This window comes from Eptesicus fuscus, chromosome 17 (genome assembly GCF_027574615.1).
Source record: "Eptesicus fuscus isolate TK198812 chromosome 17, DD_ASM_mEF_20220401, whole genome shotgun sequence".
Lineage (NCBI taxonomy): Eukaryota > Metazoa > Chordata > Mammalia > Chiroptera > Vespertilionidae > Eptesicus > Eptesicus fuscus.
In genome coordinates this window covers 60,185,035-60,204,721 of record NC_072489.1, presented here as the reverse complement: position 1 = coordinate 60,204,721, position 19,687 = coordinate 60,185,035, and the positions used below count along the sequence as shown (strand labels likewise).

Here is a 19,687-nt window from a genome sequence, read left to right as displayed (position 1 = left end):
CCGCGGGCACCCGGGCACCCAGGACCGCGCCGGGGCGGCGGGGCAGCCGCGCCCAGCACCCGCGGCTCCGAACCCTGACACGCACACGCGTGCCCGCGCCGGCCGATCGCATCCGTGCGCCCGGAGGAGTCGGCGGGCGCTTCCGCAGCTCCTCGTTCATTTCCCCACACGCAAGGCTCCCGGGCGCCTCCATCCCGCGACCCCAGGGGCTCCCGGGGCGCCAGGGACCGCCCCCCCCCCTCCTCCCACGGTCACCCTCCTCTCCGCCCGCGCGCACAGCCCAGCAGACTCGCGCTCCATCACGACCGCAGCGTTCCCCGCGCCGGGGCAACCGCCACCCGCCCCCCGGCTCCCCACGGCCCGCCGCCCCCCAACCCCCGCCCCGCCCCCGCCGCCCCGCCGCGCCACTCTGACCTGCCGCTCGGCTCGTCGGGGACCCCGAGCCGCCGCCGAGAAGTGCCGGCAACTCCGGAGCCTCGCCACCGGGCGGCCGCGGCTGGGCGCGGGGAGGGGCGGAGGCGGAGGCGGAGGCGGAGGCGGGAGGGAGGGGGCGGCGCCGAGAGCAAAAGTTCAGGCCGCTCGGGCCTGGCCCCGCCCCTGTCTCCGCCCAGGCCCGCCCCGCGGTCCCCGCCCCCGGAGCCCCCCGCCCCCCGCCCCCACACGCCCCCTCCGCCTAGAGCAGCCGCGACACCCGAGTCGGGGGTCGAGGGGTGGCTCCGAGCCAGAGCCGGGGGAGTGGCGGGTGCCCACCTACTGCCTCGCCGGCGCCCGAAACTTCCCCGAAGTGCGCGGCGGAGCGGAGCGCCCGGCCAGGGGACCCCGCCCCCGGCCCCCCACCCCCGCCCCCCGCGCTCACTGGGCTGTGTGTCCGTCCGTCTTCCGCCCGCAGCCTCCCAAGCGGGTGGCGCTACGCCCGGGACCGTCCGTTTTGGGTCAGCCGACCCGGGTTCGCCCCGCGGCGTGCGCCCCCCGCAGGCCTCGGGCTGTCCACAGCGCCACCGCCCCGGCGCCCGGTCCCCGGTCCCCCGGTCCCCGGTCCCCCGGCTCCGGCGGCATCCACTCCAGCAGGGAGAGGGCGTGCGGGCCCCGGCGCAGCCGCCGGCCAGCCCTTCCCGTGGGCGCCGGGCGCGCGGGGCTGCCAGCGCACCGCCAGGACCGGCGGCGAGGGCACGGCCTTCCTGGGGACCGCGGGAGCCTCGTGGAGACCGGGCCGCGGAGCAGCACCGGGCCCAGACCGGCCTCGGCTCGGCGCGCTCGCAAGTTCATTGTCTGCCGGGGCCGCCGCCGCCACCAGCGCGCCGGGAGCGCCGCGGGGATTGAGGCTGCGCACGGCCTCCGCCGCCCGGGACTCCCTCCGCCCAGCGCGGCCGGGCCGCCGCCGGCGCTGCGGGGCGGGCACGCTGAGGGGGCGCGGGAGCCCGGAACCGGACGCCTCCCCCCGACCCTCCCCGCGCCACCCCCGCGCCCGGCCCCCAACTTGTACCTGCGACAACCGAGCGCGGCCCGGGGGCCTCTGCGGCGCCGGCTCCGCGGGAGCGCGCCCAGCCCCGCGCCGCGAGCCCGGCATCCAGGCGCGTCAACCTGCCGGCCGGGCGGGCGCAGGAAGGAAAAGTTTGGGAGTGGCGCGCGGAGGGCGCAGGAAACCGCCCGGCGAACCGCCCCCGCCGCCGGTCGCGCGGACACGCCGCAGCCCGGGTCTGGAATGTGAGACCCAGGCGTGCGCCGGGCGCCGGGTCTGGTCCCGCCCCCTCCCCTCCGGGTAAACGCGGGGGTGCGATGCGGTGATTTCAAACAGAAAGAAAAACACCGAGACCCCGGGAGTCTGCCAGCGACCCCCGCCGGAGGCATTTTTAACGACGCGGCGGGTGGAGCCAGCCCCGCGCACCGGGCGGCCGGGCCGCGCCGCGGGTGGGTCCTGCGCCCCCGGCCGGGCTGCGTTCGCCTCCCCAGGAGGCTCCGGGCTCCCGGGCCCAGCGCCCTGGCTGCCACGGGGAGGGGAGGCTGGCGGGACCGGAGCGCCACCGCAGAGGCCCGGGGCGGCCGCCCCAGGAAACCACCTGGGCTGCCCGAGGTCAGGGTTCCCCGGGTTCTGCTCTGAGGACGCCCTCCGTTCGAGAAAAGGCACTTTGAACCCGGGGAGCCTGGGCTCCAGGGGCGCTCAGAGCCCCACAGCCCGCCGCTCGCTCGGGAAGCAGGTCCAGGGGACAGAAACGAGCCCTTGTCTCCAGGCCGCCCTTCGCCGGCCCACGTTCCCGGGGCCGCGGTCCAGAGCCCTCCTTGAAGCACCCCAAGCGGGGCCCCGAGTGCCTGCTCAGCGTGCAGCCTGCACACCGCTAGGGGGCGCCTCCTGACAGTGTCCTACCCCCCCTTCCTCTTTTTTTCTGGAAAACATGATCTTTATTGCTGAGGCTTCATCTCAGCCCCCCACCGAGGGTACCCTGCCTGGAGGGACCCCCTTCCGTTCAGTGTCCGAGCCGCTCACGCAGCGTCACACTCAGGATGGAACCCCACCTGGGGAGCTGGGGAGCGAGGGGAATTCTTCAAAACTGTCTCTTGTGTTCCCGCAAATAGTGCCTCTTACATAAAACCTGCACAGAAAGGCTACTGCAGCCACGCGCCAGCCCTGGACTCTCAGACCCGACTGCTTTTTCCACACAGACAGACGCCTGGGTGATTTTTATTCATCATCATTATTTTTTTTTTAAACAAAACTCTTTTTCTGGAAATACAATGAGCCGCTTTTTTGCAGGGTTCATAACTCCCCGTAGATGGTGATGCCATTTTTCAAGGCCTTACCCAGGCTGCGGCTCGGGGCTTATTTATTAGCTCCCAAGCAAAGCCTGCCTTTCAGGGCGGTTTATGTGCCCGAGTAATTGCATCGGGGGACGCGGGGCAGGGCGCCGGGAAAGGGCCGGTTGTACGTGCGTCTGCAGGGAAGGCCCCGGGCCAGGCAGCTGTCAGCCCGGCGTGTGCGCCGGGTTTAAACAAACAGGGAAGGTTCTATGGAAACGTGAGGAGGAAATCCCTTCTGTGGGGGGGGGGGCGTGCGGAACAGGACTGCACAACCGCGCAGGCCGCCCGCCCCCCGTCTTTCCTCGCCTCCCTCCGAGCGCACACGGACTCCTCGTGGAGGCGGCGCTGGGCCCACCCAGATCCCTGTCACGTTCCGGGGTCAGGAATCACGTCTGACGTGGAGCAAATTGTTTCTGAGTGAAATCACGGAGCCACTTTGATACGAATTCCACCAGGGACTTGGCCAAGGTATTTTATACACGTGCCGGAGATTAACGGGGGGGGGGGGGGGGGGAGGGAGGGGAGGGGGGGTACACGTTTTCCCCCTCAACATTCATTTCAAAAAATACCCAAGAAGTGCACTTGAGCCTGTGATTCCGGAGAGAGTCGAGCGAACACCCGCGTGCCAGGCGTGTGTGAAGGAGGGGGTGACGGATAGATACACGGACGAGTAACTGTGAGAGAGGCTGACGCCGACACGGCGTTAGCACGTCACGGGTGGGAAAATGCAGCTCTCTGAGAGAACACAGGTCCCTTCCCCGCATGCACGCTGGCAGGATGCCGGAATTCCGGAGTTAAATCACCCGGGTTCAAACCTGCGTCCCATCCCTGCCAGCTGAGTGACGCTGGGTCTCAGTTGGGGCTTATCGTAGCACCTCCCAGTGGTAGATGGAGTTATCGACCCCCTGGCGGGGACGACTGGTCCACATCCTTGTCACAGTCTCAGAGTGCATGGGTGACCTGCTTCAGACAAGGAGGGGCGGGGGCTTGTGGCTGAAGCAGAGGCTGGACGCGTGTTGCGGGCTGGGCCTGCTCTCGTTGGTGCTCGTGGCCCGGCATGAGAAGACTGTGTCCCAAGGAGGCTCCAGAAGGAACACACGTGGAGTACACCTGACCTCAGCGTGCAGGCTGGAGCCGAGTCACCCCACCTACAGCTGGACTCAGCTGCCCCAGCTGACCTACGGACCCATGGGGGGGGGGGGCGTGGGGCGGGAATGCCTGCTGTAAGCCAGTAAATGCTGGAGTTTTGTTACACAGCAGCGTTGTGGCAGTTGCTGACTGGTGCACTCCCTCAGTGGGCTGGTGTGAAGATTAGTGATCACCTATTGACAAACACTACGCACAGTTAGTTCTTGGGACTTGGAAAGAGCTCAGAAACATGAGCTCTCATTAGCAATCAACATAGTGACAGTCGTTTTGCACAGCGACATCACAGTTTTTTAACTGATTGATTGAACCGGTGAATGAGGATGACTTTACTAAAGATGCTCTAAGAGCCAGGACATCACAAAACTGGGAGACCAGGCACCGGCCGTGATCCCGACGTCGCATTCACTCGCTCTTTCATTCACTCAGCAGCTGGCCCCTGATCACCTGCTCGGTGCCACACGCTGTCGCGGATGTTGGAGCCACTGAGGTGACCAAGCCTCCATCCCCAGCCACGGCTGGGACCACAGGGTCCCACGTGTGACAGGCACTCTGCTGGGCCTTCCATCGGACCCTCCTGCCAGCATGGCGAGCCAGTGTTACTTAGTCCCAATTTTTCAGGCAAGAGGGCCGAGGCTCAGAAGCCAAACAGCATCGGAAAAGGACCAAGGCCACTCCACCAGCGTGTGCCGGTGCCGGTGAATTCAAGTTCACGGCGGAGACACCCGGACAGGAGAGAGCGGTGAGAGCGGAGAAAGGGGTGAGCCCGCGGGGTCACTGTCTACATCGCACGTGCTGGGCGCCGGGATGCTGAGGCTCCGAGCCCTGGCCCTGCTCCTGCCACAGCCCTCGGTGAGACGCCGGCCCCTCCCCGGCCCCCACTTCCTCCGACCGCAGGGCCATCACCCTGAAAGCTGCGCTGGGGGTTTAGAGAGCTGTCGGCAGGGGGGGTTGCGGGGAGCCGGTCCATTTCCGGGGTGCGAAGGGGTCGGAATCACAGTCCTGGGAACGGCTCCAGCGGCGAGAGAGCGGGGACAGCGGACAGCTTACGAGGAGAGGAGACGAGGCCAGGCCTCGGGCACCACTCATCCCGGCCCCGCTCGGCAGCCACAGCCTCGCTTTGGTCCTTCCACGGTCAGGACACCGCGGCTGGAGCGTGCGGGGTCTCCCAGCCGCCTCCTCCCGGCGTGCGGGGCCCTGAAGGAAAGCTGTCTGCGATGCAGGCCTGACGACCAGCCAGCACCTTCCTTTCCCGGGAACACGTACAGCCGGTGAGGTTTCCGTTCACCTCCCCGCGTTCCCACGTGTGAGCGGTTTCCGAGGGGACGGGTGGGGGTGGAGGGCTGCGGGGTCAGAGCCCCTTGCTGGCCAAGGCTGTGCCGGGTGACGGGGCCTCGGGGACCGGGCACAGGCTCTCCCATTCGTTCCTGCGGCCCCGGCTTCAGGTGGCGGCCGGCCCGCGGGGCCCTGAGGCTGACGGGCAGACGTCTCGGCCCCCGGAGCGCACCCCATTGCATACACGAAGAATTCTCCGGCAGACACGCTCCCGCCCAGCCACGCGTCCATTAAGTGCACTTTAAGCCGATTTGGGCGTGCTAATCCATCGCAGATCCCCGCGAAACGTAGGTTCCTGTGAAAATCTCCTACCCCCGCTCCACACCGCCACCGGATCTAGGAAACGGACGAACGGGCTCCTTAAAGCTACAGGCTCTGACGCTGCACGGAAACTTCGCGAAGAGAGGAGTGAGCTCAGCCGGCGTGGCTCAGGGGTTGAGCGTCGGCCCGTGAACCAGGAGGTCCCATGCCAGGCCCACGAGGAGACTGCAGGTGGCTTGACTGTCTCCGGAGCCACAGGCATCCTGAGCACGAGGGGAGGTGGGGATGAGGTCCTCAGTCAAGGCACAACCCGGGGCTGAACTCACGGCCGGGTCAGCGCCCCCAGAGGAGCTGGCGTCACCGCCGGCCGCTGACCTGGACCGGGCTGTGCCTTCTGGTCAGTGGCGAGGCCGGGCCTCCGGGCCTCCGGGCCCCTTTCAGAGACCTGGACGCCATCCCACCCAGCCCCCTAAGCACATGGGCAGAGCAAGGAGAGGGGCCAAGCCCCTGGCTACCCGAGGCCCCAGGGGAGAGGGAGGGGGAGGGGGACAGGCCCCCCCTCCCCTCAGGAGCCTCGGGGCTACATAGAGACAGGAAGAGGGGGCTTGGCCCACCCTGACCTTCGGCCGGGCGCTCACCTGGGGCCTCACCCGTTCCCTCAGGACAGGGCACTGCTCACCGGGACCAGAGGCGGCCCATGGCGGGCCGAGGCCCCGCGGAGCACAGCCCTGTCCCCGGGGACGTTGGGTCGCCCAGCTCTTGCTAGGCGGGTCGGGGGAGCCAGGAATCGGAGTCTTACTGTGAAGCTGCCCATTAAAAAAAAATCTTTGATTGGCAACTAGATCAGATAAGAAACTGAGCAATGCAGTGGAGGCAACCGGTCCGACTGCAGGCGAGGCGTGCACAGGCCTCCACTCCGTGCCTCTGGGCAGGGCCTGCCCGGCTCCTCAGCTAAGCGCGTCCTGTGCGGGGCTGGGACGGCTAAGAGGATGCTGCCCATTCCACAGCTGAGGAAACTGAGGCTCATGTAGTTGGCCAAAGGCACACTGCTTTGCAAATAGCAGAGCAGCAGACGGGGTGATACCCCCCCGCCCCCCGAATCCAGAAATGGGCCAGAAGTCACCTGGGCGCCCCGCCCCCGCCAGTCATCACCAGGAGGGCTGGGCGCTCCGGCGGGGGCTCGACCAGGAGCGTGAGGGGCCGGTCACCTGGCTCCCGGTTGGCACGTCTCCGCACCAGGACCCCATGCCCACGAGGACGGCGAGCGGTTTCGGGGGACAGTGTCACCGTTCCAGTCCTCAGGGCCATCTGTCATTCTTTCTTTTTTTTAAATATATTTTTGTTGATTTCAGAAAGGAAGGGAGAGGGAGATGGAGCCCACAACCCAGGCATGTGCCCTTGACCGGAATCGAACCCGGGACCCTTCCGCCTGCAGGCCGGCGCTCTATCCACTGAGCCACACCAGCCAGGGCCCATCTGCCATCCTGTGTGTGCCTTTTACTCTGGGGCCCAGCCGGGCTCTGTGGCCTCTGGCCTGCCCCGGGGAGGGAGGGTCCCGGGAGGAGGGGTCAGGTCCTGAGCGCCCCAAGGGAGAAGGACGCCCCCTGACCAAGGCCTCAGCCCTGCCGTCCTGGGCCCTGCTCCGGGCCTGCCGCCCCCGGTGCCCACGAGGTCACATTGGAGACGGAGCCCTGAGTTGCCCTCTGCACCCCCCTGCCCAGCACTGGTCTCCCCGCACCCACCCCGGTGGCCTCTGGGCCCCTGGGAGTCCTGGTGTCCGGCACCAAGCTTCCTTGGGGGGCTCCCCTGAACCCAGCCTGCGCACGGGGCTTCCCTCGGCCTCGCAGGGGCTCAGGGCTCGGAAGTCCGGTCCTTGCCTCGGGCGCCGTGCCACGCCGGGCATCACCGGGTGCAGCCGTCACTGAGCTGCCTCCCGGCGGGGTCGTCGTGAAAACAATTATTTCCTCTTTCAACGCAGCCCCAGAGCCCAGCGGTAGTGCAGAGCCGGGGAGTCAAATATTCACAGAAACGGCTGCACGCATCTCATCGGAATATCCATCAGGCGAGGGAACAACAGAGCCCGTCCTCCTCGGTGCACCCCGATGAAGGCGCGGCCCAGCCTCGGCTAAGAGCCCCAAAACTCACGAGGTCCCGCCTGCAGCCAGGCGCCTCCCGGACGCGCAGCCCCGCCGCGAGCAGCCCCGCCGCAGGGCGTCCTGGCCCCGCAAGGCACACACACCTGTGGGGTCGTCTGGTCCTTCCGGCCCCGCACCCCATCTCTCAAGTCCCCTCAGGGAGACCTGAAGGCCCCATTCATAACGGAAGCTAGGCTCAGAGAGGGCAGAGCCGGGCCGGAACCCGAGCTGAGTCCTGCGTGGAGGGCGAGCATGGGCTCTGGGGCGAGCTCTCCCTGTCACCCCCGCGTCACCCCGCAGATCTGGCCCCGCAGCGGCCACAGGAGCGGCCTTTCTCCGCCCGTTTCATGGACAGGGACGCTCAGCGGTCAGAGCTGTGCTGGGACACCTCCCCCAGCCCCGAATGTCCACCCAGAGGCGGGTCCCGGCGCCCAGGACCCTGACCCACTTCTCCCGGCATCGGGGACCCCCCGGGTGGCTTCCGTGTGTGTGTGTGTGTGTGTGTGTGTGTGTGTGTGTGTGTGTGTGTGTTTCGGTCCCGCTTGCCTTCCAGCTGGATTTAAACCCGCCGGCCGGCCTGGGCGCAAGGCTTCCTGCGCCTCAGCTGCTTCCTGCTGACTCAGCCGGGCTGGGCCCCGCCAGCTGCGGTCCCTCCTCGGCTGCGGTGAGAGGTATTTATTGTTGAAGAGTCGCCTGTGCCCTCCAAGGCGCTCAGGCCTTCAGGGGACAGACAGGCTGGGACACGTGGGCCTGTTTCCCAAACCGGCCGCCTCGGGGCGGGCTGCTCAGGGCCGCGTCCTCCTGGCTTGGCGCCAGGGCTTCTCTCCGCAGAGCCGGTGCCGCCCGGTTCGCACAGCCGAGCTCCAGTTCCTCTTTCCAACCCCCATGTGGCTCTGCTGGGGCATCAGACCAATGACGGCCCCGCACCTCCGTTTACCCATCTGCAAAATGGCTGCAGTCGGCTGCAGGTGCTGATGGACTTGTAAAGAGCCCACCTCTGGGTTGGATGTCGACCTAGGAACCTGGAGGTCAGGGTTCGATTCCCGGTCAGGGCACAGGCCCGGGTTGTGGGCTCGATCCCCACTAGGGGGCGTGCCGGAGGCCCCATCTCACTCATCATTGATGTTTCTCTCTCTCCCTCTCCCTTCCTCTCTGAAATCAATAAAAATATATCTAGCCCTGGCTGGTTTGGCTCAGTGGATACAGTGTCAGCCTACAGACTGAAGGGTCCCAAGTTCGATTCTGGTCAAGGGCACATGCCCGGGTTGTGGGCTCGACCCCCACTAGGGGGCATGCAGGAGGCAGCCGATCCATGATTCTCTCTCATCATGGATGTTTCTATCTCTCTCTCTCTAAAATAATATATGTTAAAAAGAATATCTATATATATCAATCCCTAATATGCAAATAGACCAAATGGTGGAACAACTGAACAACCGAACAACCGGTCGCTATGATGTGCACTGACCACCAGGGGGCACGTGCAGAACATGGCGGGCATCGGCAGCAGGCGGCACAGCACAGAACATAGTGGGCACAGCCATGGCGGGAGGGTGGAGCAGGTGAGCAGGGGCGCCAGACCAAGCCGGGGCGCCGGTCACTGTCATCGGGGTGAGCCTCTGGTGGTTACTCAAAATTCTTTGCTCCCACGCGCCACGGTCCCGCCAGGCACTCACTGCCGGCGCCAGAGCCGCCACTCGCACCTGTTGCTGGCTCCTGGCACCGGCCCCGATCACCCCTGAGGGCTTCTCCACCTCCCCCTGCTCCTGAGGGGCGATCGGCTGCTCGCACCTGCTGCTGACGCCGGCCCCAATCGCTCCGCGCCATCAGCAGGTGTGAGTAGGGCTGACACCGTAGGCACGTGGGAGCGGCGGCTGCGGGAACAGGGCTGCAGCCAGCAGACGGGGGACTGGGGGCCGCGGCGGGAGGGGCCAGGCGGGGGCGCAGAGGATGGGCCGAGACACACCCGTGTGCCCACCGCAGCCTCGCAGCCCACAGTTCCTTTCAAGGCGCACGAATGTGTGCGCTGGGCCCTGGTATTTATATAAAATTAAAAACAGAGCCCACCTCTGGTTACCTCCCGCTCCCGGCACAGGGCTGCTCCCTGAGGCTGAACCTGGGTCCGCGAGGAATTGAACGGAGCCGTTGAAATGCCAGAGGGCGACACAGAAAACGCAGGGGACTCCCGGGCACTGCAGCCGCCTCTGCCAGGCCACGGTGCGTGGCTCCCCGGACACTTACGAGAGAGAAGGTCGGAGGACCGGCAGAGAGCCACGTTCGGGAGGAGCCTTTACCGGGTATGGATTCCAGACCCCAAAGATGGAGACCAGGGCCTGGATCCCATGTCAATCACCCGTCAGGTGCAAAGCAGGATGTCGACGCGAGGGGCTGCCTCCTCTGTGTTCAGAGTGTTCTTCCGCCTGCATCATAGGCCCTGCCTTTCTTAACAAATGTTCTCATCGGCCTCAGAGAGGGAGGGAGAGGGAGAGGGAGAAACATCCGTGGGGAGAGAGCATCATGGACCGGCTGCCTCCTGCACGCCCCCTACTGGGGATCGAGCCTGCAACCCGGGCCTGTGCCCTGAATGGGAATCGAACCCTGACCTCCTGGTTCCTAGGTCAACGCTCAACCGCTGAGCCACGCCGGCCGGGCAGCACCTGAATTTTGCCCCCCCCCCCCCCGCGCCCTCCCGGCCCACCCAGGGTTGCATGTGCTCCCACTGGGAATGGATCTCCAGCTTCGGACGTCAGTCGCTCAGCCTTTTAGTCTGTCAGCCTCCCCTTTGTCCCTTCAGAACTGGCTGCCCTCCCTGTCTCCTCGAGCCATGCCTAGCAGGGGTTTGGGGGAGGGGGGTCCCTAAGACCAGGCGGGCTTGTCCTGGTGCCCGGGGAGGTGGGCAGGATGGCCACATTCCGTCTCTCTCCCAGGCCCTGCCTGTGGGGTCCCGCTGCGTCCTGGGCTTACGCACCACTGAGCTCCTGGTCTTCCCCCAACGCGGCTCAGACGTCCTGCCCGACTCAGGGAAGGCCAGTCACCCCAGGGAGGAGGCTGGGCATCGCCCTGGCTTCCCGCTGGTCTCTCCATTCTGCTTGGTGACAGTTCAAGGGCCTGACCCTCCTCTCCTGCCCCATGGCCGTGGCCCCAACTGGGCCCCTGCTCCCCGTATGCAGACCCTTGCCGGAGCCTCTGGTGGCCTCCTGGCCTCCAGCCGTGCCTCCAGCCCACTGCAGCCAGAGCTCCGTAGCTCACCGTTTCCCAGCACCCTCTCCTTCTGGCCCCTGGGCCTTCACTATGTTGCCCCCTCGGCCGGGGAGGCGCTCCCCACCGCCCCCCGCAGGGCAGCAGACCCCTCATGCTCATTGACTGTCCACGCGCCCCTGCGCCTCCCGGCCCAGCTCGCAGGGGGAGGAGGCCGTGTGACGAGTTCTGGACAATGGACTGGCAGTGCGTCAGGGGGGCGTGTGTCCGTCAGGCCGAAGGACAGAGGAGCAGGGCAGCTCGTTGCCGACTGTCTGGTGAGATGGTGGGCCCCCGGGCAGCGCAGCCTGCCTCACCGAGTCACCGCAAAGGGGCACCCAGCTGCCGAGCCTCTCGACACGCCTGGCCTGTGCGTGAACAAGAAGGGGTCATATGTGTCCGGCCTCTGAGAGCCCAGGCTTGCGGCTGCTGTAGCAGAGGCCTCGCCCGTCCTGACTGGCATCCTGGTGAATCCCTTTCCTCCTTCACGCAACTCGAGTCACCTCCTCTAGACGCCTCCCGCCCAGGCCCCTCAGGGCCCCAACCTGCGCTCCTACAGGGAATGTGATTCCCCCAAGGGGAGGACACTTGTCATCTGCATCATCATCATCATCATCATCCTCACCATCATCCTCACCATCATCATCATCATCATCATCATCATCACCATCATCACCATCACCATCATCATCATCATCATCATCCTCACCATCATCATCATCATCATCATCACCATCATCCTCACCATCATCCTCACCATCATCCTCACCATCATCACCATCATCATCATCACCATCCTCCTCATCATCATCATCGTCACCATCAGCAGCAGCATGTATCTTTTCTTACTACATCTAAATGCTTTACACACACACTGTTCCTTATGTCATTCTGGTCATCACCGTCTGAGACGTGTACTATGTATTGTTCCCTTTTGTAAGCTAGGGGTCCGAGGCTCAGAGAGGTTACGAGGCTTATTTCATCAGCCAGGTGCCGAGGGCAGTCTGTCTGTCCAGACCCACCGCCACCGCCAACACACCTAACCCCCACTGGACCCCTCCTATCCGCTCCCCGCACTGGCCCTGGCTCTAGCGTGCCGCAGCGCTCGCTCCACAAGTTCATTGGATGAATACACAAGTGGCGCTTCCTTCCTGCGTTCCTTTTATGCAGGAGAGCCGCGGGGGCAGGGGGGGGGGCTGCTCTGGGGCGGGAGCAGGTGGCGAGTGATGCCAGGGAGACCCCCCTCTTGCCCTCTCACCCAGGGCGGCTGACGCAGACATTCCCTCTCGTCTCCCTCGGCAGAAGGTGGCTGTGACGTGCCTTTAAGAGGAACTGAAGGATGGACTGAGCACAGTCCACATTGCGTGCTTCCACCTTGACCCTGGAATTCTAAGGCTTCGGTCCCTCCCGTCCAAGAATAGCCTTTTGCCCCCACGCCCAAATTCGCACAGCCTTCCCCAGCGTACAGAGCACTCTCCGGTGTCTAATCTCCCGGATTCTGACATGGGGGATTATCATCCCCATTTCCTAGATGAGAATACTGAGGCCTAGAGATGTCAGGCAGCGCACGAGCGAGCCCAGGTCCTCCCCAGAGGAGCCCATGTGCTCTCCTCACCCCCACGCCGCCTGTTTTGGGGGTGGGGGAGGCATGCTGGGCAGGGGCCCGAGGCCGCTGGTCACGTCACGGGCACTGGGGACCGGAGGGAGCAGGAAGCTTGCAGGCAGCTCCGAGCCTGGTCTCTGGTGTCGCTCCCTCCGCACAAGGGAGCCATTATGTGGGTTGTCCCGTTTCCTGGGCACAAAGGAAGGCCGAGCCACGGTAACAAGTGGGGAGATTGTCTGAGCGGCCCCGGGAGGGCAGGCCTGGACGCGGCGTGGACGCCGGCGGAGCGCTGCCAGGTGAGCAGACAGCCTGTCCTTTGACGGCCGGCCCGGGTGCGGGCCCGGAGGAGCGGGACGGCGCTGTCCTCTGGGCGGGGCCTGTCGTAATGACCGTGCCCGGGAGGCGGGCTCAGCGTCCAGGAAGGGGCTGCGGTGGCCGTTTGTCCGCATCCGCACCTTGGCCTGGTGTGCGACCCAGCAGGACAGAGGGGGTTTGAATCCCCTTTCAGGACTGGCTCCTGGCCTCCCACGGGGTGAGAGAGGCCACAGCCGGAGGCCGTCGCACGAGGAGGGACAGAGAGGCCCCGGCTTCCGGGGAACAGCGTCCTGCCCGCGGCTGGCCCTGATGCCCACGCGGCTGCGGCCATCTCGCCTGCTGCCGGCGGACCAGGCCCACCGCGGAGGGGCAGAGCGGCTGGGATCCGGAGAAAGGGGCCGCGCCCTGTCATCCCACGGGCTTGCCTCGCTCTGGACTCCCGGCTGCTGTGACTCAGAGCAAACCCAAGTGACGGCGCTGGGCCCTCAGGGGAGCCAGGAGCAGCCACCCGCACCTGCGGCCTGTCTTTGTAAATAAAGCTTTATCAGAACACAGCCCGCCCTTTCAGCCACGCACTGTCTGACCCGGCGGAGCGGGTCCCTGTGGCCGAGACGACGGCTGCACGGGCTGCGACGTCGCTGGTCCGGCCCTGCGGAGAGGCTGCGGCCCGAACCGGGACCACGGGCGTCCGAGGCCCAGGAGCGCCGCCGCGTGCTGCGTGCGTGCAGGCCACTCGCGGCGTGGCGTGGTGCCCCGTCCTGCCAGGACGTCAGGGTCAGCTGGGCCCTGGCTGAGGTCTCACCCGTTCTAGGTGCTATTTCTCACGGTGCCAACCCGGGCCCCGGGCCAGCGCGGGATGGCGGTCCTGCGGCAGGATGCTGGGCGCCCTCTCAGGTCCCGCAAACCCACGCAGCGGCCGACGGGGTCCATGTCCACCGGATGCCGTGCTCGCTGCTGCCTCGCCACAGGCTCATCCATCCTCCCAACAGCCTTACGAGGTGGGCACTGCTCTGCCCCATCCCACTGACTCCGAGGCTCGGACCCCCCCCTCCCCCCCATTTAGTGAAAGACGGATCCAGGGCGGAACCGGGGTGTGCAGCCGACTATCCTTCCCGCCCCTGGCTCAGCACCCGGCGGGGCCTGGCGCGTAGTAGGTGTTCCCTAACCCTCACGCGGGGCCTGGCGCGTAGTAGGTGTTCCCTAACCCTCACGCGGGGCCTGGCGCGTAGTAGGTGTTCCCTAACCCTCACGCGGGGCCTGGCGCGTAGTAGGTGTTCCCTAACCCTCACGCACACAGTGTCAGCTCCAGCCCAGGCACACGCCGTCGGCTCCGTGTTAAGGTTCTGGACACCGGCAGCTGCGAGTCGGGGTCGGGAAGGAGGAGCCGGGGCCCCGGGAACCGTCCTCAGTGAGGGGACGGATTCACCAGGACACACTCACCGGGGCTCCGCGGAAAGGCCGTTTCGTATTTTAACGTCCTGTCGGGTTTGTCACAGGAGGAAACTGCCTCTTCACGCGGTGTGCTCGCCAGACGCCAACTCGCTTCCATGGTGAGCGTGGCCTCCCCGCTGCGCTCGCAGCCCGTCCCTCCGTCCCTCCGTCCCTCCGTCCCTCCGTCCCCGCGCTGAGCACAGCCATGGACGCTCCTGCCCGGGGGGAGCTGTCAGGCCAGGCCTGCGCCCAGCCTCCTGCCACGGTCCCCAGGTGGCTCCCCATCACCCACACCCACATCCGGCCGAGCAGCCATGGGGCCGGGGGGAGCCTCCGGGGAGCCGGGGGGAGCCTCCTCAGGGGCAGCAGGAGGAACCGGAGCCCGGGGAAGCCCGGAGGGTGAACTGAATGCAAAGCCCGCCCGGCCCGCGTGGCTCCGTGGCTGAGCGTCGACCTAGGAACCAGGAGGCCACCGTGCGGTTCTCGTCAGGGCTCCTGCCCGGGCTGCGGGCTTGACCCCCAGGAGGGGGCGTGCAGGAGACGCCAATCCATGATTCTCTCTCACCATTGGTGTCTCTCTCTCTCGCCCTCCCTCCTCTCTGACATCAATAAAATATTAAATTTAAAAAGCAGGACAGGACTCCAAAGCTCCCCCTCCGGCACCTTTCCGTCCGTCTGACGCTCGCTGGGTGCGCGGCCCGGCCTCACCGCGCCCACGCCCCCCGCGGACAGAGCGGGCGGGACAGAAAGGCCACGCGTGGCCCGGCCTCACCATGCACACGCCCCCCGCGGACAGGGCGGGCGGGACAGAAAGGCCACGCGTGGCCCGGCCTCACCACGCCCACGCCCCCCGCGGACAGGGCGGGCGGAACAGAAAGGCCACGCGGCCGCACCTCCTGTGCGCCACGCCTCCTCCGTGGCCACACGGTGCCGAGTGTCCTCAGCGCCTTCCATCCCCCTGCGAACAGAACTCTGCTCAGCACCCCCTCCCCGCCCCCGCGGCCAGGTAACCAGAGAGAAGGTTCCGGAAGGAAAGGGGGCGCAGTCTCTGCTCTGAGCTGAGCAAGCGTGAACGCGCCCTGGGTTCTCCGTCTAACACACCCCAGAGGCTCAGGCCACGGAGCTCCGTCTCCCCGCGCCACAGCCTGTGCAGCTCAGACACAGACACCGGAGGTCCCCCCGCTCCAGGAGCTGGACGCCAGGATCAGGGAGCTGAGGGCGTGGGTTTCTGGGGATCCCTCTCTTCCTGACGTGCGGACGGCACCTTCTCTGTGTCCTCACATGGCCAAGGGCCCGCCCCCTCCAGGTCGCTCGAGAGAGGGGCAGCTCTCTGGTCACATCGGGGGGACGGGGGGTGGGGGCTGCTTCCCTGGGTGGAAAACGGAGAAAAGGAGGACTTGGCAGCCTCACATGTGCATGCGCGTGCACACACACTCACACACACACACACTCGTGCACACACACTCGTGCATATGCGTGCACACACACTCGTGCATGGGCACACACACCCTCACACTCCTACACACACATGTACACACACTCGTGCATGGGCACACACACTCATGCACACACACCCTCACACTCCTACACACACATGCACGCACACAGCGGGCCTGGGTTTGGACGCGCAGGGACCTCGGGACCCTAGACGAGGCTGCGGGGTCTCAGGGGCACTTACAGGGACTTCGGAAAGAACCTCGGGGCAGGCACCCTGTCTCTGGGCCGGCTGGGCCGGGCCGGGCTGGGCTGGGTGTGTGGGGGAGAGGCTCCGGGTCCCAGGTCCCGGCCGGTCAGGCTTCCAGCCAAGAAGGCAGCGGTCCGAGACAGGTTTCGGGGATCTCGCCAAGACCTGGAGTGCTGAGCAGGGAAACTGAGGCAGCCACCCAGGAATGCAGAGCACACCAGTGCCCGGGGGGTAGGCGGGGGGTGGGGGACTCTGTGCAGGGACCCAGGGCCAGTGGCCAGCACCGCTGATGCCAGGCCAGTCCCAGCCTCCCAGCTGCCGCCCCAGGTCTGCAGGGGTGGAAGCTGCCGCAGGGAGAGGCCCGGGGACCCAGCGCGGGGAGGGGGGGCGGGCACGGGGAGGCAGACAGCGGGAGAAAGCGCCTCTCCCCAGCCCCTCCCCCCCTCGGCTTTCCGGCTCCCCTTTCACGCCTGCCCAGTCTCCGGGGCTCCCGGGTCAGGCCACAGCCGACATGCACGGTGCCACTCAGTCCCTGGAGGACGGAAATGACCCCGGACAGTGGAGTGATGAGGGCGCCGGGCGCCGGGAAGCCATCAGCAGCGGGATGAGCAGACGGAGAAGGAAACGCAATCGCACAAAACGTTAAATAAGGAGAAAGGCCTGGACGCCCGGCTGATGGCATCGCGCTCGGCGTCCGGGCTCCTCCCGGGGCGCTGTCTGCGGTCACTTCTCCGGATCTCCCCGGAGCCCCTGCCGTGTCCCCCTCGCCTCCGGCCGGAGCCGGGAGCGCCTAGAACTTAAACATTAACAGCAACGTGTGCACTTGTCTTACAGCAAAAACAAGCCGACGGGACGGACGCAGCGAGCGCGTGGTCGCCCTCCGGCCGTGGCACCAGGGCCTGGCGTGGGCGTGGGCTCGCCGCACGGATGCCCGGGAAGCGCCAGGCCAGTCCCGGCTTCGCTGAGAAGGGAACGGCACCCTCAACCTGTTGCATTGTGGGAGCTCTCTCGATGTTCCGGATGCAAAGTCCGCGTCAGACGCTTGATGTGCAAATGTTTTCTACCATTTTTAAAAATATTTTCATTGATTTCAGAGACGAAGGGAGAGGAAGAGAGAGAGAGAAACATCAACGATGAGAGAGAATCATTGATCAGCTGCCTCCTGCATGCCCCCCACTGGGGATCGAGCCCGAAACCCAGGCATGCGCCCTTGACTGGAATCGAACCCGGGACCCTTCAGTCCACAGGACTATGCTCTATCCACTGAGCCAAACCAGCAAGGGCTGTTTTCTACCATTTTGTGGGCTGCCTTTTCGTTTTCTTTTTTTAACTTAAGCCTCCTGTGAGGATATGTTCATTGATTTTAAAGAGAGAAGAAAGGAAGGGGGAGAGAGAGACACACACATTGATGTGAGAGAGAAACATCGATTGGTTTCCAACCATATGCCCCCAACGGCGATCGAACCCACAACCTAGGTCTGTGCCCTGACCGGGAACCGAACCTGAAACCTGTTGGGCGTCTGGAACGATGCTCCAGCCGCCTGAGCCACTGGCACGTTCTTTCTTTCTTTATTTTTTTTATTTTTGTTGATTTTGGAGAGGAAGGGAGAGGGAGAGAGAAAGACAGAAACATCAATGGTGAGAGAGAACCATTGATCGGCTGCCTCCTGCATGTCCCTTACTGGGGATCGAGCCCGCAACCCAGGCCTGTGCCCTTGGCTGAAATCGAACCCGTGACCCTTCAGTCCGCAGGCCGACGCTCTATCCACCGAGCCAAACCGGCCAGGGCTCTGGCACGTGCTCAATGCTCTCTTTTGAAGATCCCAGGTTTCTGACTTGGATGTAGTTCCGTTTATGTGTCTGTTTCTCTTGTTGCTAAGAAACTTGCCTCAGCCACGGCCACGAAGATGTATCGCGCGTTCCTCTAAGAGTCTGACGTTTCGGCTCTTGTATCATCTGTCCCTGTGGCCCATTCCCAGTGGGGTCCGTGAGGCGGGTGAACTCCATCGCCCTGGGACGCGTAGCCATTTGCTGAAAAGACTGTTCTTTCACCGCCGCGGCGTCGGCTTGGCGCCCTCGTTAACAAAGCGCTGACCGTCACTGCGCGTTTCTCCGTGGACGTGCGGCGCCGTCTCCTCCAGCTCCACGCCTGTCTTTCCGCCGGCACCGCGCCGCCTGATTCCCGCGCCTGGTAGAGCGTTTTATTTGGATCCCCCGAGTCCTCCCGTTTCTGTTCTCTCCTAACGATTCTGTCTCTCGGGACTCGCACACTGTCACATGGATTATAGGGTCCGCTGGTGAGAGTCTGCAAGAAAATCGCCTGGGATTTCAAGCCCTCTTTTCTTTTCTTTTTTTAAAAAATGTTTTTTATTGATTTTGGAGAGGAAGGGAGAGGGAGAGGAGATAGAAACATCAATGAGGAGAGAGAATCATGGATCAGCTGCCCCCTGCACGCCCCCTACTGGGGATCGAGCCCGCAACCAGAGCATGTGCCCGGACCGGGAATCCAACCTGGGGCCTCCTGGTTCATAGGTCGGCGCCCAACCGCTGAGCCACACTGGCCGGCTCAAGCCCTCTTGCTAAGGCCCCCTCAGGAGTCCACAGCTCCGAGTCAGTTCAGGCCGAAGAAGAAAGCGGTTGTGCGCGTCCTGAGGAGATCGGTGTTGCGGTTCCGGGACCAAAAGGAGAAGACGTGGGGAAGTCAGGAGAGCAGCAGCCGCGGGTCCTCTTTGGAAAGCTGGCGTGGAGACTGCCTCTTACCAGGACCCCGTGTGCACCTGAGCCTGGGGGACCCCCGAGACCCGTGTGGAGGGATACAGGGACCCCCGCAAGGGGGGCGGCAACGGTCCCTCCTGCGAGAGGGTGGGATGGATGGGTGCTGCTGGCCAGGCGGCTGTCCCAGCACCCAGCGCACTCCTGTGGCCCGCGCGGTTCCCTAGCAACCAGGAGACGGCCGGCCAGGAAGCTGGGCTTTGATCAGCGGAGACGCTGCAAACCGGAGGCTCTGGGGAAGGGCCGGCTTTGGGCTCTGTCCTAACTCGCCCGGTACTGCTCCCGTGTGCACCGTCCCCGGGGGCTCCTTCCAGACGCCCCTCTTCGCGGAGGCGGTGCTGTGGGTGCCGATGCCCGCGGTGCCTGGGGAACCGTGTCTGGAAGGAATTAGCAGGTTCTGAGGCCCCGGAACCAGGCTTACCCCGCGAGGCAAATATTGGAACAAGACGCTGCGATGGTTCTGGATTTTAAAGGCTTGTTTTTCTGACTCCGCCAAGTGCCGGCTTCCCGGGCCAGGCCTGAGCCAAGCGAGGCAGACGGCCAAGCAGGCGGGCGCACTCTGACCTGGGAGGGCGCGGGCAGCGGGCTGCTGGCACGAGCTGAGGACACAGAGCAGGGACCTGCCCTGTTAGTCGGTCCCAACGCTGTCACCGCGTCCACGGCACCTCCCCGGGGCGTGCAAGTCGATCCATGCGTCCCACCGACGCCCTGAGACGAGGAAGCAAGTGTTCCCACCACGTACACGGCCGGACGCCCGAGCCGCCGCTGACCGCGGGTGCGTTGGAATCAGGGTTGGAGGCTCACACAACGTCACATCCACACGGCAATGGGATCCCTTTCGCACCCATTTACTGTCAAAATCTTGGCCTGGAGCCCAGCCGGTGTGGCTCAGTGGTTAAGCATCAACCTAGGAACCAGGAGGTCACGGTTCGATTCCCGGTCAGGGCACAGGCCCGGGTTGCGGGCTCCATCCCC

General features: G+C 65.2%; 1 protein-coding gene across 3 annotated transcripts in view; it reads right to left on the bottom strand.

Moving 5' to 3' along the window:
• The window catches only part of CHST15 (carbohydrate sulfotransferase 15), a 38,741-nt gene extending 37,131 nt beyond the window's left edge, over positions 1-1,610 (bottom strand). Inside the window, exon 1 of one of the 3 annotated variants that reach the window (XM_054729177.1) lies at positions 1,484-1,610. The gene's annotated coding sequence lies outside the window, so the exon portion shown is untranslated. Of the gene's footprint in view, positions 1-414; positions 488-856; positions 872-1,483 lie in introns of those variants that run through there. The other 2 variants (XM_054729178.1, XM_054729179.1) reach the window with 2 other exon arrangements.
• Positions 1,611-19,687: the final 18,077 nt, after the last annotated feature.